Source organism: Salvelinus alpinus, chromosome 6 (genome assembly GCF_045679555.1).
Source record: "Salvelinus alpinus chromosome 6, SLU_Salpinus.1, whole genome shotgun sequence".
In the NCBI taxonomy this organism is placed as follows: Eukaryota; Metazoa; Chordata; class Actinopteri; order Salmoniformes; family Salmonidae; genus Salvelinus; species Salvelinus alpinus.
This window is the reverse complement of record NC_092091.1, coordinates 21,817,379-21,842,751: the sequence shown is the minus strand read 5'-3', so window position 1 is coordinate 21,842,751 and position 25,373 is coordinate 21,817,379. Positions and strand designations below refer to the sequence as shown.

General features: G+C 43.5%; 1 protein-coding gene across 4 annotated transcripts in view; it reads left to right on the top strand.

The window, feature by feature from the left end:
* Window positions 1-25,373, top strand: part of LOC139578379 (guanine nucleotide-binding protein subunit alpha-11-like) — a 59,702-nt gene that overhangs the window by 18,848 nt on the left and 15,481 nt on the right. The window lies entirely within an intron of this gene.

Below are 25,373 nucleotides of genomic sequence, written 5' to 3'. Positions count from 1 at the left end.
TAGTTATTATAGGAATTATAGGACTCTTTCTCTCTATACCATTTTGTATTTCATATACCTTTGACTATTGGATATTCTTATAGACACTTTAGTATTGCCAGTGTAACAGTATAGCTTCCGTCCCTCTCCTCGCTCCTACCTGGGCTCGAACGAGGAACACATCGACAACAGCCACCCTCGAAGCAGCGTTACCCATGCATAGCAAGGGGAACAACTACTCCAAGTCTCAGAGCGAGTGACGTTTGAAACGCTAGCCATTTCACATCGGTTACACGAGCCTAATCTCGGGAGTTGATAGGCTTGAATTCATAAACAGCAGAGCTGCTGGCAAAACACACGAAAGTGCTGTTTGAATGAATGCTTACGAGCCTGCTGGTGCCTACCATCGCTCAGTCAGACTGCTCTATCAAATCATAGACTTAATTATAACATAATAACACACACAAATACGAGCCTTAGGTCATTAATATGGTCGAATCCGGAAACTATCATCTCGAAAACAAAACATTTATTATTTCAGTGAAATACGGAACTGTTCCGTATTTTATCTAACGGGTGGCATCCATAAGTCTAAATATTCCTGTTACATTGCACAACCTTCAATGTTATGTCATAATTACGTAAGATTCTGGCAAATTAGTTCGCAACGAGCCAGGCAGCCCAAACTGTTGCATATACCCTGACTCTGCGTGCAATGAACGCAAGAGAAGTGACACAATTTCACCTGGTTAATATTGCCTGCTAACCTGGATTTCTTTTAGCTAAATATGCAGGTTTAAAAATATATACTTCTGTGTATTGATTTTAAGAAAGGCATTGATGTTTATGGTTAGGTGCAACGATTGTGCTTTTTTCGCAAATGCGCTTTTGTTAAATCATCCCCTGTTTGGCGAAGTTGGCTGTCTTTGTTAGGAATAAATGGTCTTCACACAGTTCGCAACGAGCCAGGCAGCCCAAACTGCTGCATATACCCTGACTCTGTTGCAAGAGAAGTGACACAAAGAAATTCATGTTAGCAGGCAATATTAACTAAATATGCATGTTTAAAAATATAAACTTGTGTATTGATTTTAAGAAAGGCATTGATGTTTATGTTTAGGTACCCTTTTCGCGAATGCGCACCGCATCGATTATACGCAACACAGGACACGCTAGATAAACTAGTAATATCATCAACCATGTGTAGTTAACTAGTGATTATGATTGATTGTTTTTTATAAGTTTAATGCTAGCTAGCAACTTACCTTGGCTTCTTACTGCATTCACGTAACAGGCAGGCTCATCGTGGAGTGCAATGAGAGGCAGGTGGTCAGAGCGTTGGACTAGTTAGTCGTAAGGTTGCAAGATTGAATCTCCGAGCTGACAAGGTAAAAATCTGTCGTTCTGCCCCTGAACAAGGCAGTTAACCCACCGTTCCTAGGCCGTCATTGAAAATAAGAATGTGTTCTTAACTGACTTGCCTTGTTAAATAAAGGTGTAAAAATACAGATTTCCGATTGTTATGAAAACTTGATATCGGCCCTAATTAATCGGCCATTTCGATTAATCGGTCGAGCTCTAATACGGATGCTATGATGCTGGTAAAGTTGTCTCGCGCACCTACAGTGCTGGTCATATTTTAATTTCTTAAGCTAGCTAGTTCATGGATGCAAACAATGTCTTCCCCAAAAACATAGCAAAACGACATCCTTTTCAGTAGCTATATAGTTAGCTAGCTAACTATATAAGATTCCATTTCATACTCAATGGAGTATGGACGAAGCAAGGCCAACATGGAAGCCTTAACCAATTAGCCTGATGGTTCAGTCTGTTTTAGCTAGCTAACTATATAGCTAGGTGTCATCTAAAAGAACCTTAATTTATAAGACGTTCTTATTTGATTAATGGTCGGCCTCATCTATGTGAAGCTAGCCACAATAAGGATTAGCCACAATAGTGGACTTTGCGGTTAGCCTTCAAAATAAAAGTATGTAATTGACAGTGATGCAAATGAATACAAATAGTAGAATTATGCCTTAATTGAATAGATCATGCTAAACGAGGTTGGAATGTTACTTATTTCATACGTATTTCACTGTACAGCCTTACCTATGGATTGTGGCTCAATGACATGGGGTTTCAGTCTACTCCGTGACACCCAGAGAACATTAGCATTGTAGCTCTTATTGCAGGACTGTGAATTGAGACACATTTATTGTCAACCTATGTGTATTGATAACACTATTCCCGAGGAAAAATAATACTGCATGGTTGTTTTGGAGTCTGATAACTCTGAGGAGGACGTTAGGGAAAAAATATATTGGGTATTGAGTAGACTGATACCCCATTTCATTGTTCCCCAATCCTTAGGCAAAGCTGTACAGTGCAATATGAATGTCAATTGTAACCTTCTGCATCATTTTCAAAGAGGTACTTTTATTTTGAATGAAAACCGCAAATTCCACGATTGTGGCTAATCCTTATTGTGGCTAGCTTCACAACCCGGTCAGGTCGAGCCTCACTAGCCAGATGAAGCTAGCTGGCTGCTTATAACGTTAGCTTTGGGCAACAGGGTTAAGTAGCTGGCTAGCCATTTATTTTTATGAACTGAAGTTCAATTTCAATAGGCGAACAACAAGTGGCTACCTAGCTAATACTTAGCAATGATTTAAGAATCATTGTGACCTAAGAATAGTGAAAATGACTGCAGTTTCTACTGGACATTGTTTACAGGCTGGTTGTATTGGCGCTAGCTAGGTACCAAGCTAAAGCTAGCTAGCTACCCCAGAAGTTGCGGTGGACAAATAATGCTTTATTGCCAACACGGTATTGTAAACCCATCGTTCGTGGCCGGTGTTTGGTTGTTTGCAGACTTTTTTTGTACAGCTTTGACAGTGGTACTGATAGCAGTGGTGGTGCTTGGCTTGCACGTGCAAATTCAGAACACACAACATTCTATAATAGAACGGTGTTATTTGACGTGTCAAATTTAAAAAGCTTATTTAATGCGTCAAATGGTGTTATTTGACGTATATCAATTTTGACACGCAAAGACCCAAACGGCGTTCCATAGTATGTCGTGAAGCTAATAGCAGTGACGCTATTACTGTCTAACTCCGGTAGGGCAACATCTGAACAATGGCGCACTTGGTAATGTTGGTGTGTACCGGTGCTCGACCAGTCACGAAAGCCAGCATCACCCACGACAGAACGGTTGATTGTCAAGGGCAATGAATTCCGTTATCTTGCCGTTAATGGATTTTGCCTTGAATTGTCTCGCTGAAATGTTTTTACTCTTTCAAATGACATCTCGACTTGTTGACTGCTCGATCCACACAGAAGACATTGTGGGCTAGGTCAGGAATGCTGTGTTGCACGTGTAGTGCAACATTTTATGTGGCGTCATTATGTGATGTACCTATGTTATGTAGGTATGCACGTCAGATTTGACATCGTTTTTCACATCGGCGTTAAACTAGACATCGGGCAGATACCGATGTTGGCATTTTTTGCTAATATTGGCCGATTTCCAATATGTTCACCGATATATCGTGCATCCCTAATTCTTAATCTTAGGTCTTCTGAGATTTTGTTCGAGGCATGGTTCACATCAGGCAATGCTTCATGTGAATAGCAAACTCACATTTTGTGAGTTTTTTTTTATATTGCAGGGCAGCTCTAACCAACATCTCCAATCTCGTCTCATTGATTGGACTCCAGATTAGCTGACTCCTTTTGGAGAATTCATTAGCCTAGGGGTTCACATACTTTTTCCAACATACACTGTGAATGTTTAAATTATGTATTCAATATAGTCAAGAAAAAAACAATAATTTGTGTGTTAGTAGTTTAAGCACACTGTCTATTGTTGTGACAGAGGAAGATCAGATCACATTTTTTGACAAATTTATTTAGAAATCCAGGTTAATTCCAAAGGGTTCACATACTTTTTCTTGCAACTGTTGAAAATTGTAAGCTACCGGAGAGAGCTCATCTGGCTATACCTGCTGAACAGCGCTTACAGTAGATGTTCATGTTGACCATTTGTTCATGTTCACCATCACCAATAGTTTTGGTAATTTTGCTTTAAAGAATCAGAACGTATTCAGACCACTTGCCCTTTTCCACGTTACAGCCTTATTCTAAAATTGATTAAATTGTTTATTTCCCTCATCAATCCCTCATCAATCTACACACGCTACCCCATAATGACGAAGCAATACATTTATTTTAACATTTATTACAAATTTTTCAAAAACTGATTACATTTTACATAAGTATTCAGAACCTTTACTCAGTACTTTGTTGAAGCACCTTTGGCAGCAATTACAGCCTTGAGTCTTCTTGGGTATGACGCTACAGGCTTGGCACACCTGTATTCTTCTCTGTAGATCCTCTCAACCTCTGTCAGGTTGGATGGGGAGCGTTGCTGCACAGCCGTTTTCAGGTCTCTCCGGAGATATTCGATCGGTTTCAAGTCCGGGCTCTGGGTGGGCCACTCAAGGACATTGAGACTTGTCCCGAAGCCACTCCAGCATTGTCTTGGCTGTGTGCTAGGGGTCATTGGCCTGTTGGAAGGTGAACCCTTTGCCCCAGTCTGAGGTCCTGAACGCACTGGAGCAGGTTTTCATCAAGTATCTCTCTGTACTTTGCTCCGTTCATCTTTGCCTCGATCCTGACTAGTCTCCCAGTCCCTGCCGCTGAAAAACACCCCCACAGCATGATGCTGCCACCACCATGCTTCACCGTAGGGATGGTGCCAGGTTTCTTCCAGACGTGACGCTTGGCATTCAGGCCAAATAGTTACATTTTGGTTTCATCAGACCCGATCATCTTTTTTTCTCATGGTCTGAGAGTCCTTTAGGTGCCTTTTGGCAAACTCTGAGGGCTGTCATGTGCCTTTTACTGAGGAGTGGCTTCCGTCAGGCCACTCTACCATGAAGGCCTGATTTGTTGGAATCATGCAGAGATGGTTGTCCTTCTCCCATCTCAACAGCGGAAATCTGGAGGTCTGTCAGAATGACCATCGAGTTCTTGGTCACCTCCATCTCGCTGTGGAAAAAGTGAAGGGGTCTGAATACTTTCTGAATGCACTGTATATGGTCATGTTTTAGATATACAGGGTGAAGTTAATCATTTCATAGCGAGGATGCTACAGCATTTGCTTTTGTGAGGCGTACTTCATGGCTGAAGCAAGGGAAGAGAAGACCACTAAAAACTTCCAAATGGTCAAAAACATTCGATTTTGAGATGGGGGATTAAATCCAAAGTTATTGGTCGTGTACACATTTTGTACCAGGTCGGCCCCCCCTTAGCATCCAGAACAGCCTGAATTCTTCAGGGTATGGAAAAGTTTCACAGGGATGTTGGTCCAGCAACTGCACGATGGCATCACACTGTTGCTGCAGGTTGGACAGTGGTACACTACCACCACCAGCCTGTACCGTTGATACCAGGCAGGATGGGTCCATGGACTCATGATGCTTACGCCAAATCCTGACTCTGCCATCAGCATGACACAACAGGAACCTTGATTTTGTCAGACCAGGCAACGTTTTCCACTCCTCAATTGTCCAGTGCTGGTGATTGCGTGCCCACTGGAGCTGCTTGTTGTTTTTAGCTGATACGAGAGGAACCTGGTGTGGTTGTCTGCTGCAATAGCCCTTTTGTGACAAGGATCGACAAGTTCTGTGTTACGAGATGCCGTTCTGCACACCACTGGTGTACTGCCCCGTTATTTGTCTGTGGTCACTGCTAGCTTGCACAATTCTTGCCATTCTCTTTCAACCGCTCTCATCAAAGAACTGTTTTTACCTACAGGACTGCCGCTGACTGGATGTTTTTTGTCTCATCATTCTCTGTAAACTCTATACACTGCCGTGTGTGAAAAGTCCAGCAGGGCGGGCGTTTCTGAGATACAGTATCCGGCGCGCTTGGCACCAACAATCATACCCCACACAAAGTTGAAGGTGCATAGCAGTGTACTGGGCGGAGCCAAGCTAGTGGTGACAATTTAAGTCTGATGGCCTGGAGATCTAAACTGTTTTTTAGTCTCTGTCCCAGCTTTGATGCACTTGTACTGTCTCCGCCTTCTAGATGGTAGTGGGGTGAACAGGCTATGGCTTGGGTGTCTGAGGTCCCTTTGCTCTTTATGGCCTTCTTGTGACACCGGGTGTTGTAGATGTCCTGGAGGGCAGGCCTGGTGATGTGTTGTGCTGACTGGACCACCCTCTGGAGAGCCCTGCGGTTGGTGCAATTGGCGTACCAGGCGGTGATGCAGTACAGCCCGACAGAATGCTCTCAAGGGTGCATCTGTACAAATTTGTGAGGCTCTTAGGGGCCAAGATGAATTTCTTCAGCCTTTGTTGTGCCTTCGCCACACTGTCTGTGTGAATGGAACATGTAGCTTTTCACCCTCTCCACTGTTGATGTGGGCTTGATGACTCTGCTGTCTCCTGAAGTCCATAATCCGCTCCTTTGTTTTATTGACGTTGAGGGGGAGAGCTAATCATTGTCTATGACACAGCTAATTTGTAAACAATCAATATTAATACATTAGTAGGTAAAACACTTGGCAAGGTAGTAGGGTGAAGGTGATTTCAGAACCAAAGTGTGTGGGGGCGACAAAACATGCTACATTGCCCCCCCCAAATCTGTTAGTGGGGTGGTAGATGCCTAGTCTCCCTTATGGCTCAACTCATAGTACAGTACATACAACATTTACACAAACACAGTCAGCTCAGACTGATCCAACTCAGAGGCTGCGTTTACACAATCAGCCCAATTCAGTTTTTTTTCTCTCCACTAATTGTCCTTTTTGACCAATCAGATCCATTTTAGACAGTTGGAAAACTGAGCTAATTTGGGAATCTCGTCTTGTGTGAGTCATTTTAGGGGAACACTGATGCATTTATGTGAGTCAGGTCTACCCTAGACATTTCTAGGGGTGTGTGATTCTGCTCAGGGAAATAGACTAACTTATTTGCTTGTACCCCCCCCCACGAGCTATTCATATTTACTTTGATAGGGCATATGTTAATTCTGTGTTATTTTATGGCTGGTTATCTGTTTAATTTGCACATAAGCACCTGTTGAGATGCAAAGGAGATTGGGTGGTAAGACAAAGTGTTTGTTTTTCGGCGCACCCAAATAATTGTCTTTGATTTGACACCCACTATGTATTACCAGCAACTGTACTGACTAAGGCACACCACTATTGAGCACCAGGCTGACACTAAACTGCTTCATTTACTCATCCAAAGCTGCTAGTGGCCCACAACACATGGCCCGGTCCTGGCTGTTCTGCTGCCCCCACGTGAGACAAAAAAAAATCCCGCCCTCATGACATTGTCATAAATTTGATCTCCAGCCTGTAGGCTACAGAAAGCGTTAGTCTTTCTATTGTAGGCTATTGGCTACATGATTTGTACATTTGGTGGAGCGCTGTGTGTGTCTTTCCAACAGAATGCTGTTAGAGGGACACTGAGCATGGACAATATTTTGTGCCCCTGCTTTTGATAGTGGGTAGACCTACTGCTTACTCAATCGATAGTTTCATATCGGGAAATTTATTTTTGAGATGTATCGTTTGGACAATATTGCAATATTATTATTTTTGAACGTAGCTTTAGTTTTCAAGTTCAAATATACATGTGAAATTTCTTTGAAATCATACTACTTAGCAGTTACAGCTACTTTGCTGTACCTGCACCAAAATTCCAGTATTTTTACTTCATAACTTTTTACTTCATAACTTGTTATCCATCTTCTTTTTAAATAGGGAAACAATTTGTTTTCAGCACTTATTTCCATGACATATCAAAACTCGTTTTCTCATGGCTCTCTTGTCCATCTGCAGCAGACATATGGTGAGCAGTATGTTTTGAACATCGAATTGCAATCAAATCACAGTATCAAATCGCATTATGTATAGAATCACAATACATATCGTATCGTGATAATATTGTATAGTGAGTTCACTGGCAATTCCCAGCCCTACTAAATGGTAAGGTAGCCTATATGTGTTGTTGGAGGTGCGTCTTGGTCAGTTTAGCTCGGGAAATGCCGCTCCGTCGAATCCTGCCCACTCGTGAGCTTATTTGAAATATGAAATAGCTTGTACAGCCTGACCTGTCATTCTAGTTTATGGCACACAACATAGAGAATCCTAGATTTGTATTTAATACAGCTATCTGCTTCAGCCAACCACATGCATTTGTTTTGTGTACCAGTAGTCTCACTTGCTATTAATTATGGCCCCATCTCTCTTGAATGCTCTGAATTGTCTTTCATGTGTGAGCTGACTGCTGCTGCCATCAAAATGAATCCCCTGATTTTATCTATACAGAAGCTATCAATGTTCAAGACAATCTCCTTCCAGCTATTAATGGGATGTAGGAAATCTTAGCAACATGTTAATCCTGACCCCGGGATGACTCGGCTAAATCTAGAGTACACCTTTGCCCACAGTGGGTGAGCTCAGTCTTCCACAGAGGGATAACTCAAACTGTTGCAGATAGAGGCATGCCTCTCTTTTGAGATGGGAAGCAGTGGCATTGTTTTTTTCCAAAGTGGTATATTATCGCTGTGTTAATGTTAACTGGTGGTGGCTACAGTGAGATGAGACCAGTGTTTTTTGTACCATTGAAATTCTTTGGCGGCCTGGCTAAGCATTTTTATTCGGGTCGCGTAAGTCCAAAGTGTACAAATATTCGGGATGGAAAATACTTTGTCTACTTAAACTTAAAAGATCACCAAAATAAAAGCTATACAGTCAAGGAGAATTTGAAAAATCCCAAAGCAATGATTTTAAGAGTATAGATTTTGTTTGAGCAAAAAAACACTGCATTAGCCATGGCAAAATGTGTAGAAAGGCAGGAAATTACCTTTAAAACGGCACAATTTTCTCTTCTCCATGGCAGAAATATGTAGAATCACAGGAAATGTGCTGTAAAACTGCAACCTATCTCTCAGCTGCATAGCACAATGAGTCGAATTGCAGGATATTGGCTTAGAAATATAAATGTTTCTCCACACCGCCATGATGGGGACTTCTAAAATTCAGCTGTGCTGACCGCACCCCCTGCCACGCCCACCACATTTTTGATCCAGAAAAACCCTGGAGACTAGAGGGTGTTTGCATTGGAGCTTTATCGCCATGCAAACTGTAGAGTGGCCACAGGATTTCCATGTCTAATAATCACTAGCGTCCGAGACAGAGCTGAGACTGACCGGCATAGAACAGTTAGTGGTGGAGGCTGTGAGGTCTGCTCTGCTGCTGCTGAGGTAATGACCGTTCCAATGTCTTATTGGCTTGGAGTGAGGTGTCAACAGCTGGCAAGTTGTGGCAACACCATGTCACCAAGGTTGTGGGTTTAATTCCTGCCTGGGCCTCCTACTCAAAATACTGTACAGTGTCGCTTTTGATAAAATCGTAAGGTAAATGGTAACCATATTATAGGTTCACCCACATAAGTATAGGCCTAAAATATATTCACTCACCTTATGGGCCACTGTGACTGCAGTGCTTCATCAATGGAGTTATTTTCATTTTGTTCTAATGAGATGTAGACCCAGCAATCTAGAAGTGTCACATTAGACATGGCTGTGATTTACACACTGACACTGAGCACCTAGGCCATCCTGATATATCAGCCTGTTCTAGGAAGTTATTCCTAGACACCGTGCTTCTACATCTGCATTGCTTGCTCTTGGGGTTTTAGGCTGGGTTTCTGTATAAGCACTTTGTGAGATCTGCTGATGTGAAAGGGCTTTATATATAAATTTGATTTGAAATGAATGAATAGACCGCATGAGATTGTGTATTTGGTATGAAAATTGCTCATTGATAACTGGGCAGTACTGTACTCTGTGCGAAGAAAGGCTATGGCCTGGTACTTGTCTACTGAACAAAAATATAAACAACATGCAACAATTTCAACAATTTTACTGAGTTCATATAAGGAAATCAGTCAATTGAAATAAATAAATTAGGCCCTAATCTATGGATTTCACATGACTGGGCAGGGGCACAGTCACTGAGCCAGGCATACCCACTAGGGAGTCAGGCCCAGCCAATCGGAATGAGTTTTTCCCCACAAAAGGGCTTTATTACAGACAGAAATACTCCTCAGTTTCATCAGCTGTCTGGGTGGCTGGTCTCAGACGATCCCGCAGGTGAATAAGCCAGATGTGGAGGTCCTGGGCTGGCGTGGCTACACGTGGTCTGGGTTGTGAGGCCGGTTGGACGTACTGCCAAATTCTAAAAAATTACGTTGGAGGCGGCTTAAAGTAGAGAAATGAACATTCAGTTATCTGGCAACAACTCTGGTGGATGTTTTCTGCAGTCAGCATGCCAATTGTATGCTCCCTGTGGCATTGTCTTGTGTAGGGTTGACCCCATTTAGTCGATTGTTTGCTTGATAAGCTATTGGTTGACCAAGATTTCTTTAGTTGAGAAGTAGCAAAAAAACATTTTATCATGGTGTATAAGACACCCATCTGATTCGCGCTGAGTGGCCCGCCATTGTGGAGGCCTGGGGATGGCACAGTCCATCAGTCTGACGCGCTGTTGAAATTGTATATGGTTATTTTACATAAACAGTGGTGCAACACTAATAAGAAAATACGGTGTCAACTCTCAGTGATTGCTTTTGTTTGTTTTGTGCATATGAATTGATCAGAAAAAAATATTGAGCCTATTTAATGCAACCCTTGCTGTTAATAGATTGCAAAGCAGCATACGACTGACCTTTAAAAAAAAAAAATGCATCTAAAGTGCAATTGCACTGTTAAGCTCATGTCTGAAGCCTGGGGGATTTTAGGACGTACTGCGGATCGCTAAAATATCCTAATGATTATGATCACACTTCCTCAATTCAAGTATTATGGCAACACTATAGGAAAGATGGTTTACAAACTTGGGAATCACCTGGACATTTTGAAATACTGTATATTCACGCCTAGATGCCTAGAATTAAAATCCTCCAGGCTTCCATCATAACTGTCAATTTGTTGGGGGAAAAATCAAGAATTACAGGGTTCAGTTTAGAAAAAAATAATCCAGTCCGAATTGTTCTCTGGTATCCTGGACATTCTGGAGTAACAATTACAACCAACGTTCTCTAGTAATACTAGTCCCGTGCGAATAGGTCTTTGGTCACGTGCATTCGATGCATACATTGGTCAGGTAAAGAGAGCAAGGGTTGAGGGATTATGAAATGTTTTAACTAAACAAATTAGGGATTTCAGTAACAACTTTTCAGTCAGAAATGGCTGTAATTATGTTGCAGCTTCAGCAACACTGACAGCACGATAAACACTTATGTGGTGGTTGCTGCAGCAGGGAGCAGAGCAAGACAATGGGTGCTAGTCAGTCACTCACTGTCTTTAAAAAAAATATATTATAATAATTTTTGACACAGCGCACCAAGTCTGAGCCCAGCCCGCACAATCAAATCAATTGCTGGTCGGACTCCCTCTAGTCATTTGTGTGTCTTAATTATTTAATCAAACTGTGTGCTTAAAGCATCAGACAAGCTCAGTGAATATAGTTGATTAAAAACACATAGGATGTGTCAATATATGGAAAAATGCACATTAAATGTTGACCAATCAATTGGTTGAAAGAACAGACGACTCTTAGTCAACCAATATTTTTTTGTAGTCTGGGACAGCCCTAGTTGTGACAACTGCACTTTTTAGTGGCCTTTTATTGTCCCTGGCACAAGGTGCACCTGTGTAATGATCATGCTGTTTAATCCGCTTCTTGATATGCCACACCTGTCAAATGGATAGATTATCTTGGCGAAGGAGAAATGCTCACTAACAGTTATGTAAACAAATTTGTGCACAAACAGAGAAATAAGATTTTTGTCCGACGAACATTTCTGGGTTATTTTATTTCAGCTCATGAAACATGGGACTAACCCTTTATATGTTGTGTTAATATTTTAGTTCAGTGTAGTTCTAACCTGTGTTTGACTGCTCTGTTGGTTGAGCAAACAGTGATATTGACACACCCCGAGTTTTGTCAGTTCTGTGGCAGCTTGTGAAAGCCTTAACCAGATGTCACTCCCAGACATGGCATTGCTGCACACTTGTGTATCCCTGTCTGATCCTCCCTATTGGATCTAAGGTGAGTGAGTCTATCCAAATGTTAAATTCATTAGGATTATGATGATGCTATGATACCAAAACACTATTACACGACATGTAAGATATGGGGCTAGGCCACCCCTTGTGGCCTAGAAAGGCCTAAACCTTTAAGACCGTGTCTGATGTGTGTCTGCGTTGTCAGGCGTCACCAGCGTGGGCTTCGCTTGCTCAGTCCCTGTGTTGCTTTCTCTGAGTTCCAGAAAGAGAAGTTAGACGGTCGGAGCGCATTTAGATTAACCCAAGGAGAGATTGCAAAGCCCACTAGTCCTTTACCCAGTGGGAAATATGTCTATTCCAGTACTGCTAGTTCTGATTTAAATGGGAACCAAAATAGGCAAAATAGATTGACATCTAAGTCCTTTAGAAGGAAAAGATTGTTGGGAACGCTCTCCAAACTGGAATAGAGCTGCTCTCCACAGAGAGAGATGCTCTCGCTCTCCCTCTCTGTCTCGCCCTGCCCACTCAGTGGATACTCAGATTACTCATCTGATTTCAGTCAGCGGAACAAACAGAATCTGCTAAAGACAGACGAATCCACCCGGATGGCGATTTCTCTCCTCCGACCCACTCCCTCCCTCCTACCCTCCTGATGCTTATCATTGTGTGAGAGGCACGGGAGAAATGACATTTGGTCTTGTCGTAAGGCTGCAGCCTGTAGGATCCATGTCCAAGGCCTGAGGAAGTGCCTTGGCAGCGGGTGGTGAGGCCGGAGCTGCATCTTAAGTCTTAAACAGAGGCTAGGTGAATATGGAAGATGTCTACCAATTGGTTTCGCCTGTCTAGTTCTTTGATCTTAGTGCATATGGAGGAAAGGAGACAAGAAGAGGACACAACGGAAGACTATTGAGATGTAGGCTACCTAGTGCCTACAAGTCTGCTCCACGCAGGCAGGGACAGGAAGCAGCCTTGACCAAGCTGCTGCTGATACACCAGCACAGACAGAGGGGTAGGAGGGACTGGGGGAGGGAGGGATCATCTTGTGACAGGGTCACGGGAAATTAATAAGGAAGAATTGTATATATCAGTACTGCAAAACTTGTTTGGAGCAGCTGTCCAACATCAAGACGGGAATCTTAAATGCAAATCTCCCCGGCCGGGTGGGTCCCCAAGTGTTAGGGTTTTGAGTTCCTTTAAAACCTGGCCTGCTAACCGCCAAACCCATTGAAGCCTCCCTGTGAACACAGCCTGGGGCCTCGTATCCAGCCAGTGTCCTGATGACATTCTGTTGAACTGGCTGCCTCATCGCATCGCAGGGGAACATTATGGGAATAATTTACAAAAGGGGGCCTTACTCCTCTACTCTGTCAAACTTACTGCAGTTTTTTTCTCCTCAGTGAGGAAGCCAACCGCAGCCTCAAGTTATTGCCCTCCGTTAGTTTGGAGCGGAAAAGCATCCCTTTGCCTTCGGCAACCACCACAAAATGAAATGTATCTGTTTTGACTGATTTCTTTATCACTCCGAGCTCATGGTTATCAGAGAGGTTGAAGCCTGGTTCTGTGGTTAGGCATGACGCGTCTCTGCTTCACTAATCTCTGTTAACCCAGAAGTAAAATCTTGCGTAATTTGGTCAGCTGCGTAGTTAACTTCTGTGCTCATAAGTGTTAGAAATTGTTAGAACCGGCAACAGTCTCTACCATCACACAATAATCCTTCCTCCTGATTCGTTTGATTGCTCATGCCTTGTCCAGTTCTTCTAATCGCTGACTCTCACACAGTACCTGGTATGACATCTGGACATTTTTACTAGGTCCCTTCACTTCCCTCCCCGTCTCCCTGGGCTGCCTCCAGGGTTCCATTGACTATCTGAGGTTCCTCTTCATTCAGTAGGATTCAGTGAGAGAGAGCGGTTTCAAGGACAGTGCACGTGAGACTAATTGTGTCCCTCTCATTGAAGTCAGACCGTCTGTAGGAAACACTGTCTAGCCTGAAAACAAGTTAACTGACTAGCAGAGCTCCTCTCTGAGGAAGACAAACTCCAGTCAGGGCTTTGACACATCAATGCAGCTTTATCACAGCGAGGAGAGTAAAGCGTACAGCACTACAACACACACACACTATATATACAAAAGTATATGGTAACACGCGTTCAAATGAGTGCATTCGGCTATTTCAGCCACATCTGTTGCTGACAGGTGTATAAAATCGAGCACACAGCCATGCAATCTCCATAGACAAACATTACCAGTAGAATGGCCTTACTGAAAAGCTGTGACTTTCAACGTGGCACCGTCATAGGATGCCACCTTTCCAACAACTCAGTTCGTCAAATGTCTGCCCTGGTCAACTGTAAGTGCTGTTATTGTGAAGTAGAAAAGTCTAGGAGCAACAACTGCTCAGCCGTGAAGTGGTAGGCCACACAAGCTCACAGAACAGGACCGCTGAGTGCTCAAGCGTGTAAAAACACTCACTCCAGAGTTCCAAACTGCCTCTGGAAGCAATGTTAGAACTATTCTTTGGGAGCTTCATGAAATGGGTTTCCATGGCTGAACAGCCGCACGCACACAAGCCTAAGATCACTATGTGCAATGCCAAGAGTCAGCTAGAGTGGTGTAAAGCTCGCCGCCATTGGACTCTGGAGCAGTGGAAACTCGTTCTCTGGTGTGATGAATCACCCTTCACCACCTGGCAGTCCAACGGGTGAATCTGGGTTTGGCGGATGCCAGGAGAACGCTACCTGCCCAAATGCATAGTGCCCACTGTAAGGTTTGGTGGAGGGAGATATATAATAGTCTGGGGCTGTTTTTTTTCATGGTTCGGGCACCTTAGTTCCAGTGAAGGGAAATCTTAACCCAACAGCATACAATGACATTCTAGACGATTCTGTGCTTCCAACTTTGTGGCAACAGTTTGGGGATGGCCCTTTCCTGTTTCAGCATGACAATGCCACCGTGCACAAAGCGAGGTTCATGCAGAAATGGTTTGTCGAGATCAGTGTAGAAGAACTTGACTTGCCTGCACAGAGCCCTAACCCAATCCAACACCTTTGAGATGAATTGGAACGCCGACTGCGAGCCAGGCCTAATCGCCCGACCTCACTATGCTGCAAGTTCCTGCAGCAATGTTCCAACATCTAGTGGAAAGCCTTTCCAGAAGAGAAGAGGCTGTTATAGAAGCAAAGGGTGGACCAACTCCATATTAATGCCCATGATATTGGAATGAGATGTTCGACGAGCAGGTGTCTACATACTTTTTGTCATGTAGTGTACACACACACACATTATACGCCTACTGATCATTCCTTTATTAGAGGCCGTAAAAAATAATTCCAGATTAAATATAATAGGCCCTGGTTGGCACATTGTCAAAATGGACAATGTCCTAAAAAAAAAGGCTTATGTCCTCAATCCATCCACCTAACACTAGGCCTATCCTTTGTTAGCCTATGTGTTTTTTGTATTTTTTTCTCAGTGCATGAAATTACCTCGTTTCAAACGGTAGCTACTATCTGAAGAACTTGAGACTTTGACAATTTTTAGGGCCTTCCTCTGACACCGCCTGGTATAGAGGTCCTGGATGGCAGGAAGCTTGGCCCCAGTGATGTCATGGGCCGTTCACACTACCCTCTGTAGGCCGAGCAGTTGCCAAATCAGGCAGTGACGCAACCAATCAGGATGCTCTCGATGGTGCAGCTGAAGAACCTTTTGAGAATCTGAGGACCTATGCCAAATCTTTTCAGTCTCCTGAGGGGGGATAGGTTTTGTCGTGCCCTCTTCACGACTTTCTTGGTGTGCTTGGACCATGTTAGTTTGTTGGTGATGTGGACACCAAGGAACTTGAAGTTCTCAACGTGCTCCATTACAGCCCCATCGATGAGAATGGGAGCGTGCTCGGTCCCCCTTTTCCTGTAGTCCACAATCATCTCCTTTGTCTTGATCACGTTGAGGGAGAGGTTGTTGTCCTGACACCACACTGCCAGTTCTCGGACCACCTCCCTAGAGGGTGTCTCATTGTTGTCGGTGATTAGGCCTACCACTGTTGTCATTGGAAAACTTAATGATGGTGTTGGAGTCGTGCCTGGCCGTGCAGTCATGAGTGAACAGGGAGTACAGGAGGGGACTGAGCATGCACCCCTGAGGAGACCCTGTGTTGAGGATCAGCGTGGTGGATGTGTTGTTACCTACCCTTATCACCTGGGGGCGGCCCGTCAGGAAGTCCAGGATCCAGTTGCAGAGAAAGGTGTTTAGTCCCAGGGTCCTTAGCTTATTGATGAGCTTTGAGGGCACTATGGTGTTGAACGCTGAGCTGTAGTCAATGAATAGCATTCTCACATAGGTGTTCCTTTTGTCCAGGTGGGAAAGGGCAGTGTGGAGGACAATAGAGATTGCATCATCTTTGGATATGTTGGGGCGCTATGCAAATTGGAGTGGGTCTACAGTTTCTGGGATGATGGTGTTGATGTGAGCCATGACCACCCTTTCAAAGCACTTCATGGCTACAGTTGTGAGTGCTACAGGTCAATAGTCATTTAAGCAGGTTACCTTAGTGTTCTTGGGCACAGGCACTATGGTGGTCTGCTTAAAACATGTTGGTATTACAGACTCGGACAGGGAGAGGTTGAAATGTCAGTGAAGACACTTGCCAGTTGGTCAGCGCATGCTCGCAGTACACGTCCTGGTAATCCGTCTGGCCCTGAGGCCTTGTGAATGTTGACCTGTTTAAAGGTCTTACTCACAACGGCTGAGCAGAGCGTGATCACACAGTCTTCTGGAACAGCTGGTGCTCTCATGCATGTTTCAATGTTATTTGCCTCGAAGCGAGCATAGAAGTAGTTTAGCTCGTCTGGTAGGCTCGTGTCACTGGTCAGCTCTCGGCTGTGCTTCCCTTTGTAGTCTGTAATGGTTTGCAAGCCCACTGCTTGCCTTGTCTTGCTGCTCGGGCTTCTGAGGTCTGAAAGGAGTAGCAGCAGCCGCCATGCAGCCAAGTCTACGGAGACAAAGAGAACAGATGTTAATGGGCTATTTCATGTTGCTCCCCAGCCTGGCATGTGTGCAACGATGGCAGAACAAACAGGGTGAGCGGGTAGCACTCAACACTGAAGAGGCAGAAGGACAGTGGGAGGGATAGAGTGGACGAAAGGATGGGTATTGAAGAGGAGACTACGTAGAGGGAGAAAGGAGGAGAACAGAGATCGAGAAGAGCTGCTGAAGCGGTGGAGACAGCCTGGGTACTGGGAGTGGAGAGGATGGCTTGTTGGAGTGGGTGAAGGGCCGACCCTGCCCACCACACGTTTTCATTTGAGGAGGCTTTCCTGACAGAGGTGCGACGGTTTCCGTCATATGGATTCTAAATCTCTGGGGGAATGGGGGTGTCTGGTTTGAAGCATGCCTGTTTTATGGAAATATATTCCCAAATATTTATCTTTTAAGCTGTGTCCACTGAACTGACATGCATGATAGTTGCTGACACTGATGTTCAGTTGAAGGGAATTCTATAATACCCAGTGGCCCTCAACTCAAACAGTGGTGTGAAGCCTACTGTAGCTGCTGGCAAAGTAATTAAAAACTTATACTTTATCACTCCAGTCAGGATGCAACTTTTCAGTGGTACTGTTTTTGCCATGTAATGTATAAAACAAAATCAGACAACCCCATAGTAAAATAGTTTACCTAGTCGGCTTGTTTGTTCTATGTGAGAGATTCTTCTTGCGGTGTATTCAAGTTACAATAGGGAGGGAAACATGTATTCTGACAAGCAGTCCGTGCACAACAATTCAGTATGCAATTGCGGGATTAAACTTTTTAAAGCAGTTTTGGAAAATCTATTAAAGACTTTTGGACTTTGTTAAAAAATTGGGCTCCCAGTTTTTTCCCCGTTGCACAATTGAAGGAGTAAATAAATAAAATGGTAGCAAATTCAGTTACTATCGGAGTTTCAAGCATGGTTTAGAAGCAGCTGCACAACAATAGTGATGGGTCGTTCATGAATGTAAGGCTTTTAAAATGTTGTTAAGTTTCTTTTTGGGGAATGTCGGGAACCGAATAGCATATGTGAAAGAGCTGTTCATTTGGCTCCCTGATTTGCATACTTTTAATATAGCTTTTTTTACTCCAGACATCGATTATCTGCAGATAAATTGTAAAAACATTCTCTGAATATGGTAATTCCTAAGTGCAGGAACAATATAGTGAGGTGAGAGCCTCATTCTGTTCCACGCAAATTTTTTCAGTGCGTACATTTTTTTTTTGCAAGTCATCTAATTTTGTCAGGTAAAAATGTCTTAACTCACATTTCACCATCTGACATAATGGTAGGCAATGTTTTAGGCTTTAAATTTTCACATTTTTTCAAGTTACAAGACTGAACGAAGAGCTGTTTGAAAGCTAAATGATCCGGCTGACAGAAAAGACTCCCTCGCTACCCAACAGAGCTCAAAGGGCACAATGGTGTCTTAAAAGGGCGATGACATACATTGTAGTAGAAACCAAAAAAATCTAATTTTTCAAGTGAATAACAGTCATACATTTTATATATTTAGAATAAAATTACTAATAATCACAATCAGGATGTGTCCAATGGGGTAAATGCAGATGGACAAACCCCATGCTTCAGCTTACAGTGCATTCGGGAAGTTTTCAGACCACTTTTTCCACATTTTATGTTTACATCCTTATTCTAAAATGTATTAATTGTTTTTCCCTCATCTACACACACTACCCCATGAGGACAAAGCGAAAACAGGTTTTACATTTTTTTTTGCAAATCTATTTAAAATTAAAATAAAAAACCTTATTTACAAAAGGATTCAGACCCCTTGCTATGAGACTCGAAATTGTGCTCAGATGCATCCTGTTTCTATTGATCATCCTTGAGTTTCTACACCTTGGAGTCCACTTGTGGTAAATTCAATTGATTGGACATGATTTAGAAAGGCACACACCTGTCCTATGTAAGGTCCCACAGTTGACAGTGCATGGTCAGAGCAAAAACCAAGCCGTGAGATCAAAGCAATTGTCCATAGAGCTCCGAGACAGGATTGTCGAGGCACAGATCTGTGGAAGGGTACCAAAATAATGTCTGCAGCGTTGAAGGTCCACAAGAACACAGTGGCCTCAATCATTCTTAAATGGAAGAAGTATAGAACCACCAAGACTCTTCCTAGGCCAAACTGAGCAATTGTGGGAGAAGGGCCTTGGTCAGGGAGGTGACCAAGAACCCGATGGTCACTCTGACAGAGCTCCAGAGTTCCTCTGTGGAGATGGGAGAACCATCCACAAGGACAACCATCTCTGCAGCACTCCATCAATCAGGCCTTTTATGGTAGTGGCCATACGAAAGCCACTCCCCAGCAAAAGGCACATGACAGCGCTCTTGGAGTTTGCCAAAAGGCACCTAAAGACTCTCAGACCATGAGGAACAAGATTATCTGGTTTGATAAAACCAAGATTGAACTCTTTGGCCTGAATGCCAAGCGTCATGTCTGGAGGAAACCTGGCACCCATCCCTACCATGATTCATGGTGATGGCAGCATCATGCTGTGTGGAATGTTTTTCAGCGGCAGGGACTGGGAGACTAGTCAGGATCAAGGGAAAGATGAACAGAGCAAAGTACAGAGAGATACTTGATGAAAACCTGCTCCAGAGTCCTTAGTACCTCAGACTGGGGCGACGGTTCACCTTCCAACGACCCTGAACACACAGCCAAGACAATGCAGGAGTGACTTCGGGTCTACTCTCTGAATGTCCTTGAGTGGCCCAGCCAGAGCCTGGACTTGAACCTGATTGAACATCTCTGGAGAGACCTGAAAATAGCTGTGTAGTAACACTCCCCATCCAAACAGACAGAGCTTGAGAGGGTCTGCACAGAATAATGGGAGAAACTCCCCAAATACAGGTGTGCCAAGCTTGTAGCATCATACCCAAGAAGACTCGATGCTGTAATTGCTGCCAAAGGTGCTTCAACACAGTACTGAGTAAAGGGTCTGAATACTTATGTAAATGTGATTAACCTATTTTTGCTTTGTCATTATGGGTTATTGTGTGTAGATGAGGGGAAAAAACAATTGAATCAGTTTTAGAATAATGCTGTAACGTAACAATGTGTAAAAAGTTAAGGGGTCTGAATTCTTTCCGAAGGCACTTGTAACTAGGAATAGAGGCCTATTCTGCACTTGAATTGCGTTCCCATGCAAAACTAGACAGATAGCTAACAACTAAGTCTTCAATAAAACTCCCATGGCGTGACTTTTATTGAATTAATATATTGAAAACGTTTGTTGTGAAACCGCAAAATACAGAAAAGAATATACTTTATTATTCAATTCACATCGACATACTGTAGCTGTACATTATATATTTCAAGTTGAAGTTGCATAAATATAAAGCACGTGCTAATGTACCATGTATCTGGCACGATGCCAAACCATATAACTAATTTTTACTCAATTGGTAATTGGCTAACTCTTTTAATTACTCTAATGTGCAACCACCTCTGTACAATAACAAAGCATATTACACTAGAAACAGTTACAAAACTTCAGTATTGTATGTTTTACAATTCGTTTACATGACGCACGAGCAAAGTAATACAGCTGACGGCATACATGAAAGGCAAGGCAATTTGTGTGAGTAAATGCAACCAACTAACATTGATAAGTAAGCAATTCTATCAATAACAAGATTATCATCACTAGCAATATGCTTGAATCGAACTTACAAACAAATATATATTTTCAGAGGCTGAAGCGTGACAAGAAATAACTGCACTGAAAGACCTGTTGTTGTTTTTAGCTGCTTCTATGCGTGCAGAACGAATTCTCTTCTAGTTGTTTTCGTACAGTCTTTCTAAATACCAGAAAGCTCCAATAGGGGGCAATAAACACCATGGAACACAATGAAAATCCATTTTAACCACTAATAAAATAATCTGTTACCTTCTTACAGGATGGCAGCACGTGGCCAATAGTAAACAGTAGCAGCAACATGTGTGATGAGTCAAAAGTTATTGCAAAAATCACTGCAGATAGTCCGGGTAGCAATTTGGTTAACTATTTAATTAACGATTTAGCAGTCTTATAGCTTGGGGGTAGAAACCGTTCAGGGTCCTTTTGGTTCCTGACTAGGTGCATCGGTACCGCTTGCCATGGCGGTAGCAGAGAGAACAGTCTATGACTTGGGTGGCTGAAGTCTTTGAGTGATGTACTGAACTGTCCGCACTACCCTCTGTAGCGCCTTGCGGTCATACCAAGCAGTGATGGAGCCAGTCAAGATGCTCTCAATGGTGCAGCTGTAGAACTTTTTGAGGATCTGAGAGCCCATGCCAAATTTTTCAGCAAATGTAATCATGGTGTTGGAGTCGTTCGCAGCCACGCAGTCGTAGGTGAACAGTACAGGAGCGGACTAAGCTGCTTCAGGGCACCCTTGTTGAGGGTCAGCGTGGCGAATGTGTTGTTGCCTACCCTGTTGTTGCTACCCTCACCTGCGTCCCGTCAGGAGATCCAGTTGCAGAGGGAGGTGTTTAGTCCCAGAGTCCTTATCTTAGTGATGAGCTTGGAGGGCACTCTGGTGTTGAATGCAGATCTGTAGTCAATGAACAGCATTCTCACGTAGGTGTTCCTTTTGTCCAAGTGGAAAAGGGCAGTGTGGAGTGCAATAGAGATTGCGTCACCTGTGGATCTGTTTGGGCGGTATGCGAATTGGAGTGGGTCCGGGGTTTCTGGGATGATGTTGATGTGAGTCATGACCAGCCTTTCAGAGGATTTCATGGTTAGAGATGTGAGTGCTATGGGGCGATAGTCATTTAGACAGGCTACCTTAGTGTTCTTGGGCACAGGAAATATGGTTCTCTGCTTTAAACATGTAGGTATTACAGACTGGGTCAGGGAGAGGTTGAAAATGTCAGTGAAGATACTTGCCAGCTGGTCAGCGCATGTGCCGAGTATGTCTCCTGGTAATCCATCTGTCCTTGTGAATGTTAAGCTCTTTAAAGGTCTTAATCACACTGACCAAGGAGAGCATAATCACACTGTCATCTGGGATAGCTGGTCAGGTGTGGGATCATCTGAGACCAGCAATCTGGACAGCTGATGAAACGGAGTATGCACAGCCGAAGAATTTCTGCACAAACTGTCAGAAACCGTCTCAAGGAAGCTCATCTGCATGGTTGTCATCCTCACCAGGGTTTTGACTTGACTGCAGTTTGGCATCGTAACCGACTTCGGTGGGCAAATGCTCACATTCGATGTCCACTGGCATGCTGGAGAAGTGTGCTCTTCACAGATTAATCTGGGTTTCAACTGTTCGGGGCAGATGGCAGACGGCGTGTATGGTGTCATGTGGATGAGCGGTTTGGTGATGTCAACGTTGTGAACAGAGTGCCCCATGGTGGCGGGGTTATGGTATGGGCATGCATAAGCTACGGACAAGGAACACAATTGCATTTTATCGATGGAAATTTGAATGCAGAGATATCGTGACGAGATCCTGGGACCCATTGTCATGCAATTCTTCCAACACCATCACCTCATGTTTTAGCATGATAATGCACGGCCACATGCCGTAAGGATCTGTTCACAATTCCTGGAAGCTGAAAAATGTCCCAGTTCTTTCCTGGCCTGCATACTCAACAGACATGTCACCCATTGAGCAAGTTTGGGATGCTCTGGATTGACGTGTTCCAGTTCCCGCCAATATATAGCAACTTCGCACAACCACTGAAGAGGAGTGGGACAACATTCCACAGGCCACAATCAACAGCCTGATCAAGTCAATGCAAAGGTAAATATTTGTATGAACATAAGATTCAACAACTGAGACATAAACTGAACAAGTTCCACAGACATGTGACTAACAGAAATTGAATAATGTGTCCCTGAACAAAGGTGGGCTCAAAAGTAAGGCAGTATCTGTTGAGGCCACCAGCTGCATTAAGTACTGCAGTGCATCTCATCCTCATGGATTGCACCAGATTTGCCAGTTCTTGCTGTGAGATGTTACCCCACTCTCCCACCAAGGCACCTGCAAGTTCCCGGACATTTCTGGGGGGAATGGCCCTAGCCCTCACCCTCCAATCGAACAGGTCCTAGACGTGCTCAATGGGATTGAGGTCCAGGCTCTTCGTTGGCCATGGCAGAACACTGACATTCCTGTCTTGCAGGAAATCACGCACAGAACGAGCAGTGTATAATTGTCATGCCAGAGGGTCATGTCAGGTTGAGCCTGCAGGAAGGGTACCACATGAGGGAGGACGATGTCTTCCCTGTAACGAACAGTGTTGAGATTGCCTGCAATGACAACAAGCTCAGTCCGATGATGCTGTGACACCGCCCCAGACCATGACGGACCTTCCACTTCCAAATCGATCCCACTCCAGAGTACAGGCCTCAGTGTAATGCTCATTCCTTCGACGATAAACGCGAATCCGACCATCACCCCTGGTGAGACAAAACCGTGACTCGTCAGTGAAGAGCATTTTTTGACAGTCCTGTCTGGTCCAGCGACGGTGGGTTTGTGCCCATAGGCGACGTTGTTGCCGGTGATGTCTGGTCAGGACCTGCCTTACAACAGGCCTACAAGCCCTCAGTCCAGCCGCTCTCAGCCTATTGTGGACAGTCTGAGCACTGATGGAGGGATTGTGCGTTCCTGGTGTAACTCAGTTGTTGCCATCCTGTACCTGTTCCGCAGGTGTGATGTTCGGATGTACCAATCCTGTGCAGGTGTTGTTACATGTGGTCTACCACTGTGAGGACGATCAGCTGTCCGTCCTGTCTCCCTGTAGCGCTGTCTTAGGCGTCTCACGGTACGGGCATTGCATCTGCAGTCCTCATGCCTCCTTGCAGCATGCCTAAGGCACGTTCACGCAGATGAGCAGGGAGCCTGGGCATCTTTATTTTGGTGTTTTTCTGAGTCAGTAGAAAGGCCTCTTTCGTGTCCTAAGTTTTCATAACTGTGACCTTAATTGCCTACCGTCTGTAAGCTGTTAGTGTCTTAAGGACCGTTCCATAGGTGCATGTTCATTAATTGTTTATGGTTCATTGGACAAGCATGGGAAACAGTGTTTATACCCTTTACAATAAAGATCTGTGAAGTTATTTGGATTTTTACGAATTATCTTGGAAAGAGAGCGGGCGGGGTAGTGCTCTAATACTTAAATGTTCTTTACACCTGCTATTTTATGTGTAGACTCAACATTCTCAAATTTACCATTGTTGGACACAACCGTTAGAAATGTCTATATAAAGATGCACAAGGTTTGGGACCTGCACTGGGACAGTCTTTCACAACTTCCTTCACTCTCCAGGATGAGCTCTGCTATTCTATGGTGCCTGATTCATTTAGTCTCAGGTCTGTAGTAGTAGTATGTGTGGGCATCGGGAATGTCTGCACACACTATCGGCCACCTGAGGCTGTTTCTCTGCACAAATCTCTTCAACCACCCCATGCACTTGTAGCATTATGCACCTGCAGCGTTTTACACTTGTAGCATTATGTGCTAAGCTTTAGGTCTCTTGGTAGAAAGGAAACTGGGTTGCCAGGGCAAGTTTCACCTGTGAGTGTGTGTCTGTGTTAGTGTGCCCACTAATTGTCTATGTAAAGTCTTTATTTTCCCCAGGGGGCCATTGTTTTTACTATGTGCTGCAAAATTAATGTACAAATTACAATAAATATACTAAAATACAATATGTCCAGCAATATGTAGACAGGATAGCTAGAAAATATTTTTTGTGTCATTGTTTTGGCAATTCTCACACAAACGTCAGAATAGGGATGAAGCTTATTTGACATGCTTTTTACATTTGTATCACAAACAATTTTTGGGAAAATCTTGATGAAAGTGGCCATTTTAAAGTGCCCACTTTTTAGACCTATACATGCCTCCTGAAAGACCCTATGATCTGTGAACCGTACATGATACAGAAAATATATTGGTGTCCTTATACTCTTATAATGTTTACATATGGAATATGTCTAGATAAAGAAAATATATCAAATAAATGTACTAAACATTAAACATCTAGTGTACCTTTTCTATTTAGTTTATTTTAAGACCTACTGTATTGTTTGAAACAAACTCTACAGGTATATCACATTTCCAGAGTGAGCTCTGCTAATTTTACTTTAATCTGAGATAAAAATATTTTCGCCCTAAAGCAGGAATCCACATTAGGTGAAACTGCCACTTGCCTAGGAGCCTTTCTTAATCTTTTTTTTTGGTTTATAAAAGGAGTACTGGAGCATCCATCATTCTTGGTAAAAAAATAAATAATAATAATCGTACATACCCTGCTGTTCAACTGCATGT